This window comes from Hyla sarda, chromosome 9 (assembly GCF_029499605.1).
Source record: "Hyla sarda isolate aHylSar1 chromosome 9, aHylSar1.hap1, whole genome shotgun sequence".
Lineage (NCBI taxonomy): Eukaryota > Metazoa > Chordata > Amphibia > Anura > Hylidae > Hyla > Hyla sarda.
In genome coordinates, this window is record NC_079197.1 from 99,231,844 (window position 1) to 99,251,157 (window position 19,314).

The 19,314-nt window shown below is 41.6% G+C and overlaps 1 protein-coding gene across 13 annotated transcripts in view; it reads right to left on the reverse strand.

Moving 5' to 3' along the window:
- The window catches only part of PAK3 (p21 (RAC1) activated kinase 3), a 188,285-nt gene that overhangs the window by 94,793 nt on the left and 74,178 nt on the right, over positions 1 to 19,314 (reverse strand). For 3 of the 13 annotated variants that reach the window (XM_056540329.1, XM_056540333.1, XM_056540332.1), the window contains exon 1: positions 9,961 to 10,127. The exons of 1 other annotated variant lie outside the window; for it this stretch is intronic. The gene's annotated coding sequence lies outside the window, so the exon portion shown is untranslated. Of the gene's footprint in view, positions 1 to 2,729; positions 2,799 to 9,960; positions 10,130 to 19,314 lie in introns of those variants that run through there. 9 more of the 13 variants (XM_056540328.1, XM_056540321.1, XM_056540327.1 and 6 more) reach the window with 7 other exon arrangements.

Consider the following 19,314-nt stretch of genomic DNA (forward strand, 5'->3'; position numbering starts at 1 on the left):
CCTATTCACAGAAATCCAGAATGCAGATATTATGGTAGGTATAATATTAGTTGTATCTAAATCAATTGGATGACATACATATAATACATCACTATGGGGCCCCCTTCTATGTCACAGGTAGGCACGGGGACAGCTACAGTAACTGGAAGTCCCCACTACACGACTCCCAGTTTTTCAACTACCATACCCCCTGTACATGTGACAAAGGGTTAGATGGGACATTGGGGTCATCTGTAACCAGCCTCAAATTTTTAGGATTAAAATTTAGTCACAATGCTGAAAAAACATTACTTTTAGTATTATCTTCTCATCCACACAGGATCTGGCACTGACCACCCGTGCCAACAACTCACAAGCACATAGACATTACTTTCCCCTTGTTTTGGAATAAGACCTCTGCATGGCTGCAGGCAGATAATGCAAGTCAGGGGATTTTCATTGGAAACAAAGCAAGAGCTGGCTTCTGAATGTCTGCACTGTGCTGGAGTTAGAAGTGGCTGCGTTATGCTGACACCATGGCTGGATGCCTCTGATAAATACAGCCTGGCATCTAGACATTGCAGCTCCCATCATGTTTAGCTACGGGCATATACCAGGTCAGGATTATCACTTAAACTAACAGGAAAACAATGCTTAGCTGCCCTTTCCTAGAAGCAAAATGTTTCCTTACAGTCTGTAATAGCCCTGAAGCAGTATTTCCCAACCAGGGTGCCTCCAGCTGTTGAAAAACTACAACTCCCAGCATGCCGTTTTTTTTTTTTTTCATTTCAATTATTAATTCCATTATGTATATAAATAATATTGGGGGAGATTTATCAAAACCTGTCCAGTGGAAGAAGTTGCTGAGTTGCCCATAGCAACCAATCAGATCGCATGTTTCATTTTTCAGAGGCCTTTTCAAAAATGAAAGAAGCAATCTGATTGGTTGCTATGGGTAACTCAGCAACACTTCCTCTGGACAGGCTACTTTATTAATAATAATGTAAAGGTTCTGCTAATATGAACGTGCCAGAGAAATTATTGACACCATCACGGAACCTTGATGATCTATTATAGACAATAGGGCAGTCTTTCCCAACCAGTGTGCCTCCAGCTGTTGCAAAACTACATCTCCCAGCAGCCAAAGACTGTCCGGGCATGCTGGGAGTTGTAGTTTTGCAACAGCTGGAGGTGCCCTGATTGGGAAACACTGCAATAGGGTCTGTGTGACGTTGCTGGCATCCATTACATGATTGATCCAGCACAGACATTCATCTTTCTATTTGGGTACAATATAACACACAATATAACACACAGTGGGTTTTCCCACCATTCACTTCAATTGGTCCGCTGACAATGTGCAAATCTGCCACTATTGTGGATTTTCCACGGACCCATTGAAGTGAATGACAATAATGCACAGTGTTTGTACCGCTCTCTCTCCCAACTCATTTCTGTATTAACTACGCAGGGACGCGCCGGTCCCGCCCACGGCTTGTTGCACACACTTGTAAAAAGAAGATCGTCCAGCGCAAGGTGTGCAGGTAAAATCTTGCTTTTATTAGAATATTCCAACAGAAATCACATACAGAGGGTAGTGACTGATGCGTTTCGCACCTAGGTGCTTAAAGGGGTACTTCAGTGCTTACACATCTTATCCCCTATCAAAAGGATAGGGGATAAGATGCCTGATCGTGGGAGTCCCGCAGCTGGGGACGCCCGCGATCATGCACGCAGCCATCACGCCCCCTCCCGTAGGCTTGCATTGAGGGGCAGAACATGACGTCACATGGGGCGGGGGCGTGACTTCACACGCCGCCGGCCCTGCGGTCGACCGTAATCAGTCCCGGAGCGAACACGCTCTGGGGACTTATTACTAATGGGGTGCCGCGTGCATGATCGCAGGCATCACCATCCTTTGGATAGGGGATAAGATGTGTAAGCACCGAAGTACCCCTTTAATCGTAGACTGAATAAGTCTATGATTAAGCACCTAGGTGCGAAACACGTCAGACATTACCCTCTGTATGCGATTTTTGTTGGAATATTCTAATAAAAGCAAGATTTTACCTGCACACCTTGCGCTGGACGATCTTTTTACATTGAAGTGAATGGTAGCGGGACTCTGAGCAGAATTCCCACAATGGGAAACCTGCTGCGGGTTACAAGCATTTGTACGTACCCTTCCTATGTAATAAGAAAAAAAAAATGAAAATACGCATGCAGTTGTGAATGCAGCTTAACAAGTGCGAACTGTTATAATACATTACTGGTAAAACATTAAAGGTTTTTCTGGACTAACCTGATCGACAGTCTATTCTGAGGATAGGCTATCAATTGCTGATCAGTGCAATGCAGACACTCCCGCCAAACAACTGTTCACAGTCCACACTACAAGGCAGGAAGCAGTTGCTTCCATTCAGTGTGTAGTGCAGTAACCAGGCCTGGCCACTAGGCAGTGAGCGGTTACTGCAGCTCATTTGGGACATGGCGTTCACTTGCAAACTGCTTCCTGCAGTGTTCACTGAGTGGTGTCGACAGCGATCAACTGATTGTTGGAGTGTCGGTGTTGGCACACCGCCGATCTGTGATGGAGGACCATTGAGGATCAGTCATATTGACCAAGAAAACTCCTTCAAGTTGTGTATTATTAAAGTGATTTTTAATAAGCACAAAGTATTGTAAAGCTAAGATGCTAACTGTATACCACATGACAAATAAAAGAAGAAAAGTTTGGTGCAATTGTTCACCTGTAGAGCTGGGTTCCCGTGTTCAAATCTAACCACATAGAAGATCTGCCTTAGGTTTGTCTGAGTTTCCTTCAACACGAGAAAAAAAACAAAAAAAAAACACTGATTAATTTGGAATTATTTTTTCTTTAGCATTTATTTGACTGTTTACACAAGAGTCAGAGATGCCCATTGCTGTCAGATAAATGCCATCTCTCCTGATGCTCCCCATACACATGAACATTTGCTTTGATAGAACATTTATATGCTCTGAGAGAAAGGGGGTAAGGTGCTGTTAGACAGCTCTGCTGGTGGCTTGGCGAAAACAAAAGGGTTCAGCAGTTGAAACCCAGCAAGCTCAATACTCACACACCAGTGTTTCCCAACAAGGGTGCCTCCAGCTGTTGCCAAACTACAACTCCCAGCATGCCTGGACAGCCTAGGCACCCTGGTTGGGAAACACTGCCATACACATTAGATGGTTGGCCAGTCCAGCCAAAAATAGCAAGTATATCGATGTTTCACTAATATGTATGGGACCCTTTACAGATCCAGGACAGTTATAACTGATTGTATTAGACAACAAACCCTGACTTATCCCACTGATTTACAATGGGGTTCACTAGAGCCACGACGTCTCGCAGAAAGCACCTGACAGGCTAAAGGCAATGGCTGCTTGTTACTCACCTGTACCAAGAAGAGGCAGTCATTGGTGTCATGGTTAAATATAGGATTACAACCAAGAAATAAGATACACACTGGCTTACCCCCAAGGATTAATTTATTAATGATATAGAGGATGGGATTAGCAGCTCGGTTTCTATTTTTGTAGGTGACACCAAGCTTTGTAGCATTAAGCAAAAGGATATGTCCGGCACTCCAGTGTGTGGATAAAAGCTTTGATTAAACACCGGCTGGTGCGAAACGCGGCAGTCATCCTTCCTGTATGTGATTTCTGTGTAAAGATGCCATAAAAACAAGTTTTTATCCCCACGCCGGACATATCCTTTCGCTTACTGCTGAGAAGCCGGGGGTGGGACCCGTGGGTCCATAGCACAGGTGTGGTGGACATCATACAGCTTTGTAGCACGGTACAGTCTACGGAAGACAAGCACAAGTTTCCCCGTTTAGGTTCCGTTGTTGCTGCTTGTAAACGGATTACAAACTGTTGTAAAATAATATCATTGATATCAGTGGGATTTTTTTTTTTTTTTACAATCCTTTCACATCCGTTTGCACCCGTCTGCGCTCCTTTCGGGTTTATTTATTTATTTTTATTTTTTTAAAGAAAAGACTGTGCATGCATTACTTTTTCTCCTGTCAAAAAAATGGAAGAAAAAAACAGTAAATTTAACATTGAAGTCTATGGAAAAAGGATGAGCCTTTAATGTCATCCGTTTTCATCCATTTTTAAATAAGTTTTTTGATCCCTTTTCACTTCTGAGCATGCTCAGAATAAAAAAAAAAATTTTTTGTTTATTAACTGAATAATAACGGATCTAAACGGATAACATCCGCTTGTATCCGTTATTGTCCGTTTTTGTGACGGGAGAAGAACGGGATGGGTCTAGACGGCCATGTGAACGCAGCCTTACAAGCCAACTTGGACACTGATGCCCAGATTTATCAAACTGAGTGAGAGAAAAAGTGGAGAGATTTTCCCCCAGCGACCAATCACAGCTCAGCTAACGAGCTGTGGTAAAGTGAAAGCTGAGCTGTGATTGGTTGCTGTGGGAAAATCACTCCACTTTTTCTCTCACACAGTTTGATAAATCTGGGCCTGAGTGTCTGGGCATCTACTTGACAAATGTTCAGTGTGGATCAAACTGCATCATATGTCCTAGAGGGAGCACAACTGGGAGAGTCACTGGTAGAGAAGGATCTGGGTGACTTTTAGACCATAAACTACAGAACAGCAAATAATGTCAAGCAGATGCTTCTAAGGCCAAAAGGCCTAATATATTAAAAGAGGCATGGCGTCACTGGACAGGGACATCATATTACCACTTTATAGAGCCTTGGTATGGCCTCACATGGAATATGACGTTCAGTTTTGGGCCCACGTTCAGTTTTGGGCCCAAGTTCATAAAAGGACGTTCTTAAAGAGGCTCGCAACTATGCTAATAAGGGGAAAGAGATGCGCAACTAAGCTAATAAGGGGAAAGAGATGTGCAACTAAGCTAATAAGGGGAAAGAGATGCGCAACTATGCTAATAAGGGGAAAGAGATGCGCAACTAAGCTAATAAGGGGAAAGAGATGCGCAACTAAGCTAATAAGGGGAAAGAGATGCGCAACTAAGCTAATAAGGGGAAAGAGGCTCGCAACTAAGCTAATAAGGGGAAAGAGATGTGCAACTAAGCTAATAAGGGGAAAGAGATGTGCAACTAAGCTAATAAGGGGAAAGAGATGTGCAACTAAGCTAATAAGGGGAAAGAGATGTGCAACTAAGCTAATAAGGGGAAAGAGATGTGCAACTAAGCTAATAAGGGGAAAGAGATGTGCAACTAAGCTAATAAAGGGAAAGAGATGCGCAACTAAGCTAATAAAGGGAAAGAGATGTGCAACTAAGCTAATAAGGGGAAAGATGTGCAACTAAGCTAATAAAGGGAAAGAGATGTGCAACTAAGCTAATAAGGGGGAAGAGGTGCGCAACTAAGCTAATAAAGGGAAAGATGTGCAACTAAGCTAATAAAGGGAAAGAGATGTGCAACTAAGCTAATAAGGGGAAAGAGATGTGCAACTAAGCTAATAAGGGGAAAGAGATGTGCAACTAAGCTAATAAGGGGAAAGAGATGTGCAACTAAGCTAATAAGGGGAAAGAGATGCGCAACTAAGCTAATAAGGGGAAAGAGATGTGCAACTAAGCTAATAAGGGGAAAGAGATGTGCAACTAAGCTAATAAGGGGAAAGAGATGTGCAACTAAGCTAATAAAGGGAAAGAGATGCGCAACTAAGCTAATAAAGGGAAAGAGATGTGCAACTAAGCTAATAAGGGGAAAGATGTGCAACTAAGCTAATAAAGGGAAAGAGATGTGCAACTAAGCTAATAAGGGGGAAGAGGTGCGCAACTAAGCTAATAAAGGGAAAGATGTGCAACTAAGCTAATAAAGGGAAAGAGATGTGCAACTAAGCTAATAAGGGGAAAGAGATGCGCAACTAAGCTAATAAAGGGAAAGAGATGTGCAACTAAGCTAATAAGGGGGAAGAGGTGCGCAACTAAGCTAATAAAGGGAAAGATGTGCAACTAAGCTAATAAAGGGAAAGAGATGTGCAACTAAGCTAATAAGGGGAAAGAGATGTGCAACTAAGCTAATAAGGGGAAAGAGATGCGCAACTAAGCTAATAAGGGGAAAGAGATGCGCAACTAAGCTAATAAGGGGAAAGAGATGCGCAACTAAGCTAATAAGGGGAAAGATGTGCAACTAAGCTAATAAAGGGAAAGAGATGCGCAACTAATCTAATAAGGGGAAAGAGATGTGCAACTAAGCTAATAAAGGGAAAGAGATGTGCAACTAAGCTTATAAGGGGAAAGAGATGTGCAACTAAGCTAATAAGGGGAAAGAAATGTGCAACTAAGCTAATAAGGGGAAAGAGATGCGCAACTAAGCTAATAAGGGGAAAGAGATGCGCAACTAAGCTAATAAGGGGAAAGAGATGTGCAACTAAGCTAATAAGGGGAAAGAGATGCGCAACTAAGCTAATAAGGGGAAAGAGATGTGCAACTAAGCTTATAAGGGGAAAGAGATGTGCAACTAAGCTTATAAGGGGAAAGAGATGTGCAACTAAGCTAATAAGTGGAAAGAGATGTGCAACTAAGCTTATAAGGGGAAAGAGATGTGCAACTAAGCTTATAAGGGGAAAGATGTGCAACTAAGCTAATAAGGGGAAAGAGATGTGCAACTAAGCTAATAAGGGGCATGGAGCACCATAGATATGAGCAAAGCTCAAAAGAATTAAAATATGTGTTTAGCCTTGAGAAGAAACATTTAAAGGGGTACTCCGGTGGAAAACCATATAAATATAAATAAATAATTATTTTTTTTATCAACTGGTGCCAGAAAGTTAAACAGATTCGTAGATTACTTCCTTTTTTCAAAATAGAAAGTTTTATTAGATTTCATCAGATAACAACCAAGAAAAAATGCAGAATACAGTAAATACTAGGAACGGGCATATCACCGGTCCAGCAAATGAAGTAAAATCAATCTTCCTAGAACATACTTTAGACAGATCAAAAAGCCAAAAGCTGGGGAACTAAAGCAGGAATGCAAACCCAATTGTTACAAGAAAGAAAAACAGGACAAAAGTTAGTTGGCATATCATAAGCAACAGAAATCTTAGATTCCTTCTATGTAAAAATCTTAATCCTTCCAATACTTATCAGCTGCTGTATACTATAGGAATTTTTTTTTTCAGTCTGACCACAGTGCTGACACCTCTGTCCATGTCAGAACTGTCCAGAGCAGGGTAGGATTTCTATGGGGATTTGCTTCTACTCTGGACAGTTCCTGACATGAACAGATGTGTCAGCAGAGAGCACTGCGGTCAGACAGAAAAGAAATTCAAAAAGAAAAGAACTTCCTCTGTAGCATACAGCAGCTGATAGGTACTGGAATGATTACGATTTTTAAATAGAAGTTATGATCAACTTATTAAAGTATATAAATGGACCATACAATAATATGGGGGGAAACTGTTCCAGGCAAAACCTCCTCAAAAGACAAGGGGCACTCCCTCCATCTGGAGATAAAAAAAGGTTTAGTCTCCAGGTGCAACAGTCCTTCTTTACTATGAGTACTGTGAATTTATGGAACAGTCTGCCTCAGGAACTGGTTACAGCAGGAACAGTTGTAGGCTTCAAGCCAGGGTAACATACATAGAGCAAAATAACATTAATTAATAACACAATGTGAATATAGCCTTATCCATATTCCCTGCAACGTTAAATAGCATCTATTGTTCCCTGTTATCAGTCTTTTTAGCTTATCCATCATACTGTGTGATGCCAAAGGAGATATTTCTATTAGTATTAATAAAATGGAATAAGGGTGGTCCTACACGATGTATGTGCTAGCCTTGTTAGTATATGTGTAGTTCATTTATAGTCGTCGCAACTCCTCACCAACGCATAGTAAATGGGTTTAACACCAATTTCTGTGGTTATCTTAAACTGTCAAGGATTTGCAACAACTAAAGCACTAAAGTACAACTACAGCACAAGGCTACAACACGTGGTTACTGCATACATGTCTGCACTGTACAGTAACACACTATAGACTAAATAACTGATCGATCTCGTGTCTGATCCCTGCAATTCAGGAGAGAATACCGAGCAGATGCGTTCATTAAAAGGAGTCAGTGTGAATTGGACCTTAAAGAAGATGTCCCATGAGGACAAGCCCTGTCCATATGCTCAAAGTCCCTGTCCCACCTGGGACCACTCATTGAGACAGATTAGAAAGCTTCAAAATAAAAAAATAGAAATAAACAATAAATAAATAAATAAATATATATATCTGAAAGGTGAACGCCAGTCTGGATCGGGACGCAGTCCTGATCCACAGCAGATTGCCTCCATGGTTCCTATATAAAGGGTCTGGTCTGTTGTTGCAAGACTAGGATTTCTTTTCTGCCATGTTTCATAGAATCTTTGACTGATAATCCTTATATATACAGAACCTTATACTTGTCTTTTACATTATTATTATTAATTTTTATAATAAAGTCCCACATATAGAATGGAATTCTAAATCAAAAAGAAAATCTGATAAATTAATTCTTCAGGGCAGTGTTTTCCAACTAGAGTGCCTTCAGCTGCTGCAAAACTACAACACCCAGCATGCCCGGACAACGAAGGCTATCCAGACATGCTGGGTGTTGTGGTTTTGCAATAGCTGGAAGCACTCTGTAAGGGAAACACTGATATAAAAGCGGTCATCTGTGATGACATGCTACACAAAAAAAAGAAGAAATAAATAATTTTATTTACAGTATATAAAAGGGAAAGTAGAGGAGTTTTTCATAACAACCTGTTTTTGTCTTTTATTATGAAAATATATTTTCACAATGTGATTTCACTCACATTCACTATAAAGAAGAAATGTCAGAAATCTGCACACATCATCTGTATTGACATACAACAGCCCCATCAAAGTAGCATAAATCAAACTAAAACCATCAGTCTTTCCCAATCCCACAAGCAGCCTGGCGCTGAGCATCTGCAGGATTTGTATGCATGAAAAAGTCCCACAGATTAAAGCAGGCACATTTGGCAGAATTGTCCCAAGGACAACAATTGTCACTGCTGAAATCAATAGTCGGCAGGTTGATGACAGAGAGGAGTGTATGTACAATGACAGCCCGGCCAACGGAGCAGGGAACAAGGCTCGGACAAAAGGCTCATATGCATATGGGGCCTATTGCTGAGCTCACAGTCACAAGAGCAGAAGAGCAGGTGTCTTTACAGGGAACACAAAAGGGGTAGAGGATAATATATGCAAAGTAGATTTATTGCCCCCACCAGCAGAGAATCGCACGGCAGATGGCACCGATTGCAAGCTCTTTTGGATAGAGGGATCCCCACCCCTTCCATCTTCCTATCTCTATATTACTATGAATCACACAGCGATTCTCAATGAATCACCCTATGGATATAGCTTGGGGAGAGAGTGACAGGCCTTTAATAATAGATTCACTATTTAAAGAAACCAGAAATGAAGCTCATTGTAGATCTTCTGACATACCTTCTAGATGTAGGTGTCACCAACATACATCAAGTAACGCTAGCTATACCCACATACAGCTCTGATGGTATACATATATCTCCCTGCCAGAATATACTACACAGCTCCATCATACCAGACAGACAGAAATCCTGAAGCGTATAAACCAAGACAAACAGATTATATCATAAAACAAATGTATATATATATATATATATATATATATATATATATATATACGTATACCTATATACTATCACTACACAAATGCATACATACACACGCCGATCTACAGTATACATGCCACATGTAGTATCTACATAAACAACAGAATGTAAGTATGAGATTTCCTCCAGCCAAATGGTAAGGCATTGGTTAGAAATACAACATAAACCCATCACCCACAATCCTGCAGGCTGCGCCAGAGCAGGGAGAGCCCAGAACAGGCCATTGCTAGCACTGCTCAACACAAGGCAGCATGGGCTGCAGCTGCTGCATGATCCACTCGGAATAAGGAAGATGGCATTACCTGGCACCCACCCTGGCATGCTGTATCCTCCGTGCCCCTTCCGCAGCAAGAGCTTGTGAAGAAAGGGAAGCCCTGGGTTAGTCCATCTGCAGAAATGCTGCCATCCCTCCTCCAGCTCCTGACCTCCAGTGCTCACATTAGTGGCTTGGATGCTTCAGCTACCTCCTTGCTGTTCCCTAGCCCATGATGTCACCATCTTTCTCCTGTCCCGATTGGCTGCCTGGCAGCTGATAATAATACTACTAATAGCACTAGGAGGGCTGGGATAGGCAAATCTTTTGTTTCAAGCAGGAAGTGCATAGAAACCTTCCAGAGAGAGGGAGGGAGCTTAAAAATGTGATGCTTCCCCTAACACCAAGTCAGAGAGCATTGTGTGTGTCCAGAGGTGCAGAGACCGCAGAGACACACGCATCATGTCACCACAGAACATTCCTGCAAGGGCTCTGCAGCCGACACCTACACAGCAGGGTGCTGGGTGCTGCTCACCCCTCTACAGGTCCATACATCCCATCTATCACCTACATACAGGTCCATGCATCCCATCTATCACCTACATACAGGTCCATACATCCCATCTATCACCTACATACAGGTCCATACATCCCATCTATCACCTACATACAGGTCCATACATCCCATCTATCACCTACATACAGGTCAATACATACCATCTATCACCTACATACAGGTCCATGCATCCCATCTATCACCTACATACAGGTCCATACATCCCATCTATCACCTACATACAGGTCCATACATCCCATCTATCACCTACATACAGGTCCATGCATCCCATCTATCACCTACATACAGGTCCATGCATCCCATCTATCACCTACATACAGGTCCATACATCCCATCTATAACCTACATACAGGTCCATACATCCCATCTATAATCTACATACAGGTCCATACATCCCATCTATCACCTACATACAGGTCCATACATCCATCTATCACCTACATACAGGTCCATACATCCAATCTATAACCTACATACAGGTCCATACATCCCATCTATAATCTACATACAGGTCCATACATCCATCTATCACCTACATACAGGTCCATACATCCAATCTATAACCTACATACAGGTCCATACATCCCATCTATAATCTACATACAGGTCCATACATCCATCTATCACCTACATACAGGACCATACATCCCATCTATCACCTACATACAGGTCCTTACATCCCATCTATCACCTACATACAGGTCCATACATCCCATCTATAACATACATACAGGTCCATACATCCCATCTATAATCTACATACAGGTCCATACATCCCATCTATCACCTACATACAGGTCCATACATCCAATCTATAACCTACATACAGGTCCATACATTCCATCTATCACCTACATACAGGTCCATACATCCATCTATCACCTACATACAGGTCCATACACCCCATCTATAATCTACATACAGGTCCATACATCCCATCTATCACCTACATACAGGTCCATACATCCCATCTATAACATACATACAGGTCCATACATCCCATCCATAATCTACATACAGGTCCATACATCCCAGTTTATATCTATCATTAACATACAGGATGGGTCAGGTTTTCATTAATGTGTAAACAACGTCGTATGAACCTAATAATTATATCCAGTAAACTCAGTTAATCCAGCATCTAAAGTAGAATCAGACGTGAAACATCGCTGAGCAGAAATAGCCAAACTACATGGCATCACTGTGGGTGTAAATTTAGACCAGACAGTTTACAAATGCACCAGATTTATCACATTGGCCCCCCTGAGCGGTTTGAAAAATCTGTTGTATCTTTAGACTGTCTAGTCTTAGTCTATAGATGCTCACTGCTTTCACAGTATATAATTTATCAGTTTCAAAGACCCCGTTATAATGTTCCGTTAAGTAAATCCTTAACACCGGCCATTAAATGGTCGTTACAAAATCCCATACGGCAGTTACAACATCCCAGTCAAGTCTATGGGATTTTTGCTTAGCTGTTATGACCCGTTAATGCCCTTTATGAATAAAGGACGTTATTTTGTGACGGGAGAAAATTAGTGCATGTACCGTTTTTTCTCCCGTCACAAAATAACGTCCGTTATTCATAACTGGCATTAATGGGTCATAACGGCTAATCAAAAATCCCATAGGACTTCACTGGGATTTTGTAACGCCATTTAACGGCTGGATTTAAGGGTTTCCTTGACGGAACATTATAACAGGTCTCTACTGAGAAATTATATAGTGTGAAAGCAGCCTAACACCAAAGCTGTGCACTACAATTTTGGCACACAACTTCCCAGGTAAACCATGCAACTTCTTTAACAATGTTATGCCCCTTTGTTCATCGAGGCACAATTTGGTGCACACACATTTATTATCACCCCTGTAAGCTTTACAAGGTTTTCTATATATAACGGTGACAATCCATGAAATCTCAATAAAGCACATAGAGGTAAATCTTTTCTAAGGGTACGTTCACACGCGCAGAAGTGGAAACATAGCCTTAGGCTAAGTTCACATCACTGCTGAGCTCTGCTAAAGGAAGCCCCGTCGCAAAGAGACAGTTGGATGGAGAAAAAGTATATACTGCTTCTCAGGTATTTTTTGCCCTCAACTCCACTAAAATAACAGACACCTAACGGACTCCATTTAAGTCAATGGGATCCATCTGGACCGTTGTGCAAAGGGTCAGTTTGCCGCCAAAAAGATTCTGAAAGAGGTTAAGTTCGGCGATTATGTGAATGTAGCCTTAATCTCATGTGAAAGATGTACCGGACATCCAGTTTATCTAAGGTGCACATTATAGGTGAGGTGCTTGTAGCTGAAGTTACTCAATTTCTGCTGCACACCAGCATAAACATGGCCTAAGAATTGTATATCTGTAACAATAAAGCCAGCTGCTTTACCCTGCCAGTAGGCTCTGCTTAAATGATAAGTATCGCACACTACTGAAACTTGTATCCGTGTGCCTTTCTCTGCCCTCCCGAGGATCCTCACTGCATCTGAAAGGTAAATCAAGGCTTCGCACACATCTCAGCAGCAGTCCAGTGTTTAGTGTAACCCCTTCCTGGCCCACATATCTTAAATTTCTGCTCAAATAGAACCATGTCATCGATAGTACTGAAAATCATTCTCCAGCAGTTCCAGCTTGTTCTGTCTAGTGCAGTGCACTTTCACCACAACTATGTCATAATGCAGCAAAGAAGAGAAAGTGCTATGCTGTAATAGGCCAAACAACTAAGAGAAAGAAAGTATCTGAGTGAATTCTACTGGCAAACAGCCCATCTCTGGTCCTGTGGCTAAAATGGAGAGATAGAAAAACAGCTGGCTGTGCACCATGAAGGGGGCTCTCAGGGGCTCAATAACAGGAGTAAAAGTATTAAATCAACTTGTCACCACTCTAAAGGGTTAATTAAAAAAAACACAGGAAAATTTTTAAAAATGTTTTGAAACAACAGGTACACTTTAAGTACAGCCATCTTGCCATAGAGAACATTAGGAAATCCTAAACCCCCCATGTGAAACCTCCAGACTCCCCAATAAATGATCTTCACCACACTCTTTCCCTTTCCATAAGCACACTGACAGCAAGTACCAAGAAGAAAGTCATGTAAAAGGAGCCCACAAATACACAAGTAGAAGAAACCCAGAGGAGTGTCACAACATTACACATAGCATTATGGAATATGGGTTAACATAATTAGCACATCCTATGCAAGCCCTTCCCATGGGTAACACAAATGTTATATATATCACATGCACAGACTGTGCTCTTCTACTGCAGATTGCCTTCCAGAACATCTCACCATATATGACAAAACATAAAACATTATACTGATACACTGTTCGCTTTAGGTGTCTTAACATACTGGAGACTAGAGTGATCTATGCTGCCATAAGGAAACCCCTATACTTAAAGGGGTACTCCGCTGGAAAACATTTTTTTTTTAAATAAACTGGTGCCAGAAAGTTAAATAGATTTGTAAATTACTTCTATTAACCCCTTTTGCACTTTAGTTTTTTCCTCCTTACTTTTTAAAAATCATAACCCTTTCAATTTTCCACCTAAAAATCCATATTATGGCTTATTTTTTGCGTCACCAATTCTACTTTGCAGTGACATCAGTCCTTTTACCCAAAAATTCACGCCGAAACGCAAAAAAAAAATCATTGTGCGAATCAAAATCGAAGAAAAAACGCCATTTTGTAACTTTTGGGGGCTTCCGTTTCTACGCAGTGCATATTTCAGTAAAAATGACACCTTATTATTCTGTAGGTCCATACAGTTAAAATGATACCCTACTTATACAGGTTTGATTTTGTCATACTTCTGGTAAAAATCATAACTACATGCAGGAAAATGTATACGTTTAAAAATGTCATTTTTATCAGTACGATTTTTGTTTTGATCAGACTTTTTGATCACTTTTTATTTATTTTTTTTGATGGGATAAAAAGTGACCAAAATACGCTTTTTTGGACTGTGGAATTTTTTTGCGCGTACCCCATTGACCGTGCGGTTTAATTAATAAATTTTTATAGTTCGGAAATTTACGCACGCGGCGATACCACATATGTTTATTTCTATTTACACTGTTTTATTTTTTTATGGGAAAAGGGGGGTGATTCAAACTTTTATTAGGGAAGGGGTTAAATGACCTTTATTAACACTTTTTTTTACTTTTTTTTTGCAGTGTTATAGGTCCCATAGGGACCTATAACACTGCACACACTGATCTCTCATACCGATCACTGGCGTGTATTAACACGCCTGTGATCAGTGTTATCGGCGCTTGACTGCTCCTGCCTGGATCTCAGGCACGGAGCAGTCATTCGCCGATCGGACACCGAGGAGGCAGGTAAGGGCCCTCCTGGTGTCCTGCAAGCTGTTCGGGACGCCGCGATTTCACCGTGGCGGTCCCAAACAGCCTGACTGACTAGCCGGGATACTTTCACTTTCGCTTTAGAAGCGGTGGTCAGCTTTGACCGCCGCTTCTAAAGGGTTAATACCGCACATCGCCGCAATCGGCGATGTGTGGTATTAGCCACGGGTCCCGGCCGTTGATGAGCGTCGGGACTGACGCGAAGTGATGCGCTTCATATCGCGGGAGCCGGCGCAGGACGTAAATATACGTCCTGCTTCGTTAAAGGGTTAAAAGTTCTCCAGTACAGGAAAACTTATCCCCTATCTTAAGGATATGGGATGAGTTTCAGATCGGCTGCTCGGGGCTTCTCTCCGGCCAGATAGCGTGTGTCGACCAGATAGCGTGTGCACGAAGCGGCAGCTGACACGCCCCCTTAATATACCTCTATTGGAGAGCCAGAGCGCTTTATTGAGGGGGAGTGTCCGCCGCCACTTCATGCAGTGGTCGACACACGCTATCTGGCCAGAGAGCCCCCCCCCACGATCTGAAACTTATCCCCTATCCTTAGGACAGGGGATAAGTATTCCTGTACTGGACTACTCCTTATCAGCTGCTACATGCTCCACAGTATGCTCTCTGCTGACACCTCTGTAAAAGTTTTCCAGTGGAGTACCCCTTTAACTAAACCCTGCTGTCATTTATACCTACAGTTAAAGAAGTGTTAAGTAAGAACATACAGTGATACTGAATTGTAGCCCTGTTTTGCTATTTGCTTCCACCTGCTCCACGCTAAGCATTTATTTAGCTGATATTAGTCGGCCATGTGTACCTTAAGGGCCCATTCACACAGCGGAATCCTACTGAAAAATTCCAGTGAAGCAGCCTCACATTAATTATAATGGGATTCTGCTGTGCCGTGCAAACAGCAGAATTTTCATAGAGGAAAATTCTGCAGCAGAAATTCTAATTCCAGACTCCACTGAAAGAATTAACATGTTCATTCTTTAGGCAGAATCTGCTCGGATATGCATTACCATGTAAGGAAACGGTGCATGTCTGAGCAGTCCCAGTACTCGCGCCTGTCGTGAATGGGGTGTCCACCTGGAAGGATCCAGGCAGATATTGTGCCATCTGAATGGGTCCTAAAAGTGACCGTACCTGCTGGTTGGGGAACACTGATCTATGGTAATGAATATATAAAAGACACAATAAAAAGACAGACTAAACTCAAACCCAATCTTCTTCCTCCAAGATCATTCAGACGCTTTGCTTGTATAGGCTTTCTAGCTTGGGATTAGTGTCCTCTGTCTATAAGCATTTTCCTGTAGTTGATAAAGTTCTGCTGTGCATTAATAATAATGGATTGATAAGCCAGCACACAAAATGGCTTTGAGCTTTTAGCTATTACCTATTTATATTAAGCTAAATATATTTGAAAAGACAATGTAGGAGAACATTATTGGAAAATGGACTACTCCCTTACGCCATAGGTAAGTCTTGCCAGATCATTCTGGGAATAGACACTGAATACCAGTCAACAAGTAGTGTTAAGGAAATGCTAAAAGCCTTTTTGGTGTTGGACAGTTTTTAAAGGGGTACTCCACCCCTAGACATCTTATTCCCGATCTATCGGATAGGGGATAAGATGTCTTATCATGGGGGTCCCGCCTATGGGACCCCCGCAATCCCTGTGCAGCACCCAGCGTTCGTTTAGAACGCTGCATGCGGGTGGCTGGGGTCGTGATATCACGGCCATGCCCCTTGTGAAGTCCCACCACACGCCCTCAATGCAAGTCTAAGGGATGGGACGTGGCCCCCTCCCATAGATTAGCATTGAGGGCGTGACGTCACAAGGGGCGTGGACGTGATGTCACAACACCCCGCTCCAAGTGTTTGGAACAAAATGTTTCGAATGCTGGGGCAGCAGAGTACCCCTTTAAGCATTAGCAGAAAACTGAGAAATGGCCCGCCACTACCACAGAGGCTTTTAAATGACCATGTAGGTTGGCACACCCATCATTGCCATGTCATCCTGGCAAATGATGGATGTCATCAACAGGAAACAATTCCAGGAGGTATAGGGTAAATGCCTTCACTATTAATGGCCCTTAAATACCATAAATGCACAATGAACAGCTGACCATAAGAACATACACCTCTTGATGTAAGGGGTGCAAAAGAGGATAAAGGAAAAATCTCTGGATTTGCCCTGCCAGATCAATATTCTAGACTCCATAATGAGGAGTATGGGTGAGGGTAAGCTAGTTATCTGGCAAATAAAGGTGGGTATGGTAGGAAACTATTGTTGCATAAGAGTTGATTTAAACAAAGTAGAATATCTAAGAATACAATAGATCTATCAAAACAGCCACTGTGGTAAATACGGCACTTTCTTAAAGGGGTACTCCGGTGGAAATTATTTTTTTTTTTAAATCAACTGGTGCCAGAAAGTTAAACAGATTTGTAAATTACTAATATTAAAAAAATCTTAATCCTTCCAGTACTTATTAGCTGCTGAATACTACAGAGGAAATTATTATTATTATTTTTTTTTTTTAACACAGTGCTCTCTGCTGACAGCTCTGTCCATTTTAGTTACTGTCCAAAGCAGCATATGACTGCTATGGGGATTTTCTCCTACTCTGGACAGTTCTTAAAATGGATCGAGGTGTCAGCAGAGAACACTGTGCTTGTGATGTCAGCAGAGAGCTCTGTGTTACAAAAAAAAATATATAAATTTATCTGTAGGATTCAGCAGCTAATAAGTACTGGAAGGATTAAGATTTTTTTTAATAGAAGTAATTTACAAATCTGTTTAACTTTCTGGCACCAGTTGATTTAAAATAAAAAAATAAAAAAAAGTTTTCCACCGGAGTACCCCTATAAAGTGTACCTGTCATGAAATGTTAAATACCGTAAATAAATAAATTATTTAGGCTTGGGCTGCTTTCACACTATAAAAATACCTCCGTTATAAACGTACATCATCAAAATCTTGAAAATCGGCCATTAAACGGCCATAGACTATAATGGGATTTTCTAACGGGCATTAGGGATTTTCTAATAGCCATTTTAACCCGTTATCGCCCATTATTAATAACGGCCATTATTTTGTGACGGGCGATCATAATAGGAGAAATAGTGCATGCACTATTTCTTCTGTTCATTCGCCCGTCACAAAATAACGGCCGTTATTAATAATGGGCGATAACGGGTTAAAATGGCTATTAGAAAAATAAAAAGTTTTTGCAAAAGATAGCGCTCACTTAAAACTGTCTAAGTTTACAATGTCTAAGAATTAGACAGTTTTGGTAAGTCTGGGTCAATGCATGGAGCTGTCTGCATCTCTAGCATACAGTGGATCAGGTGGAGTGCCGGGTTACAGTCCTCCATTGAGCAGATCTTTATTTCTGAGGATAGGCCATAAATAAGTAGGTATGGAAAACACCTTTAAGTTTTTATGCAATGTTCACTCTTTTTGGCTGTGAACGTCTTTACTCCGGAGAGATGACAACAACTAACAGACTTCCATCATAGTCTATTGGTTATCCTCATCTCCCTGCAAAAAGTGAGAACAGGCCTATGGGAAATTCTACTTCACTTTCCTCTTTAGTTGGAGAAAAATAAAAGTAGCCACCTGAGAGGTAATGATGGGGCAATGATACAATTTTTCCTGTGCAATAGTTTCTATACCCCCATCCAGCCTCTAGCATAGTCTGTACATACAGTAAAAAAATAGCTCAGTGCATGGGGTGGGGTGGGGGGGGGGTAATGCACTGAGCTATTTTTTACTGTATGTACAGACTATGTTAGAGGCGGTTGGATGGTCATGCTGAATATATTAATTCGGTACAGGTGCTCTCTCTGTGGGGACGACACATTCCCTGCTGCACCTAAACCTTCAGATTAATTTACTGTAAAAATTCTTGGCAGGTTGCAGATTAGACCTGGGATGTCAGCAATGGATGCCAAGCCTTGAGTTCTTTATTACTGCTTTACTATCAATGGCTATAGAAAAAGCTCTATGGCTAGCTGCTGAAAAGACAACTATATGCAGCGATATTGTCTCGGCTGGTAACATTGTTAACCTTTTTAACCTAAAGTTCTCCATACTTTAATACGGTCGTCTTCGCCGCTCTCCTTTCATCTCAGCCAACCGGCTGCTTTTAAAGACATGAAATAAAGATTGGACATGTTTAATCCACAAGGAGTGGCAAGTGCCAATACAATTACTTACTGTTCCTACCTTCAAAACTGTACATTCTCAGAAGGATGAACACACGTTGTCTAACGCTGCAGATTTTCTGCAGCAGAAAATGTGTCAAAGGCAGAAGTGGACCTGACACATACTGTTTTGCTGTGCCTCTTTGAATAAAATCTCATACTTTATTGGAATATATTAAAAAACTTGCCCAATAGGGAAGAAGGGTAAGTAAGACGCTGAATGAATGGCCCGAGCTGGACATTAATTCAGCGT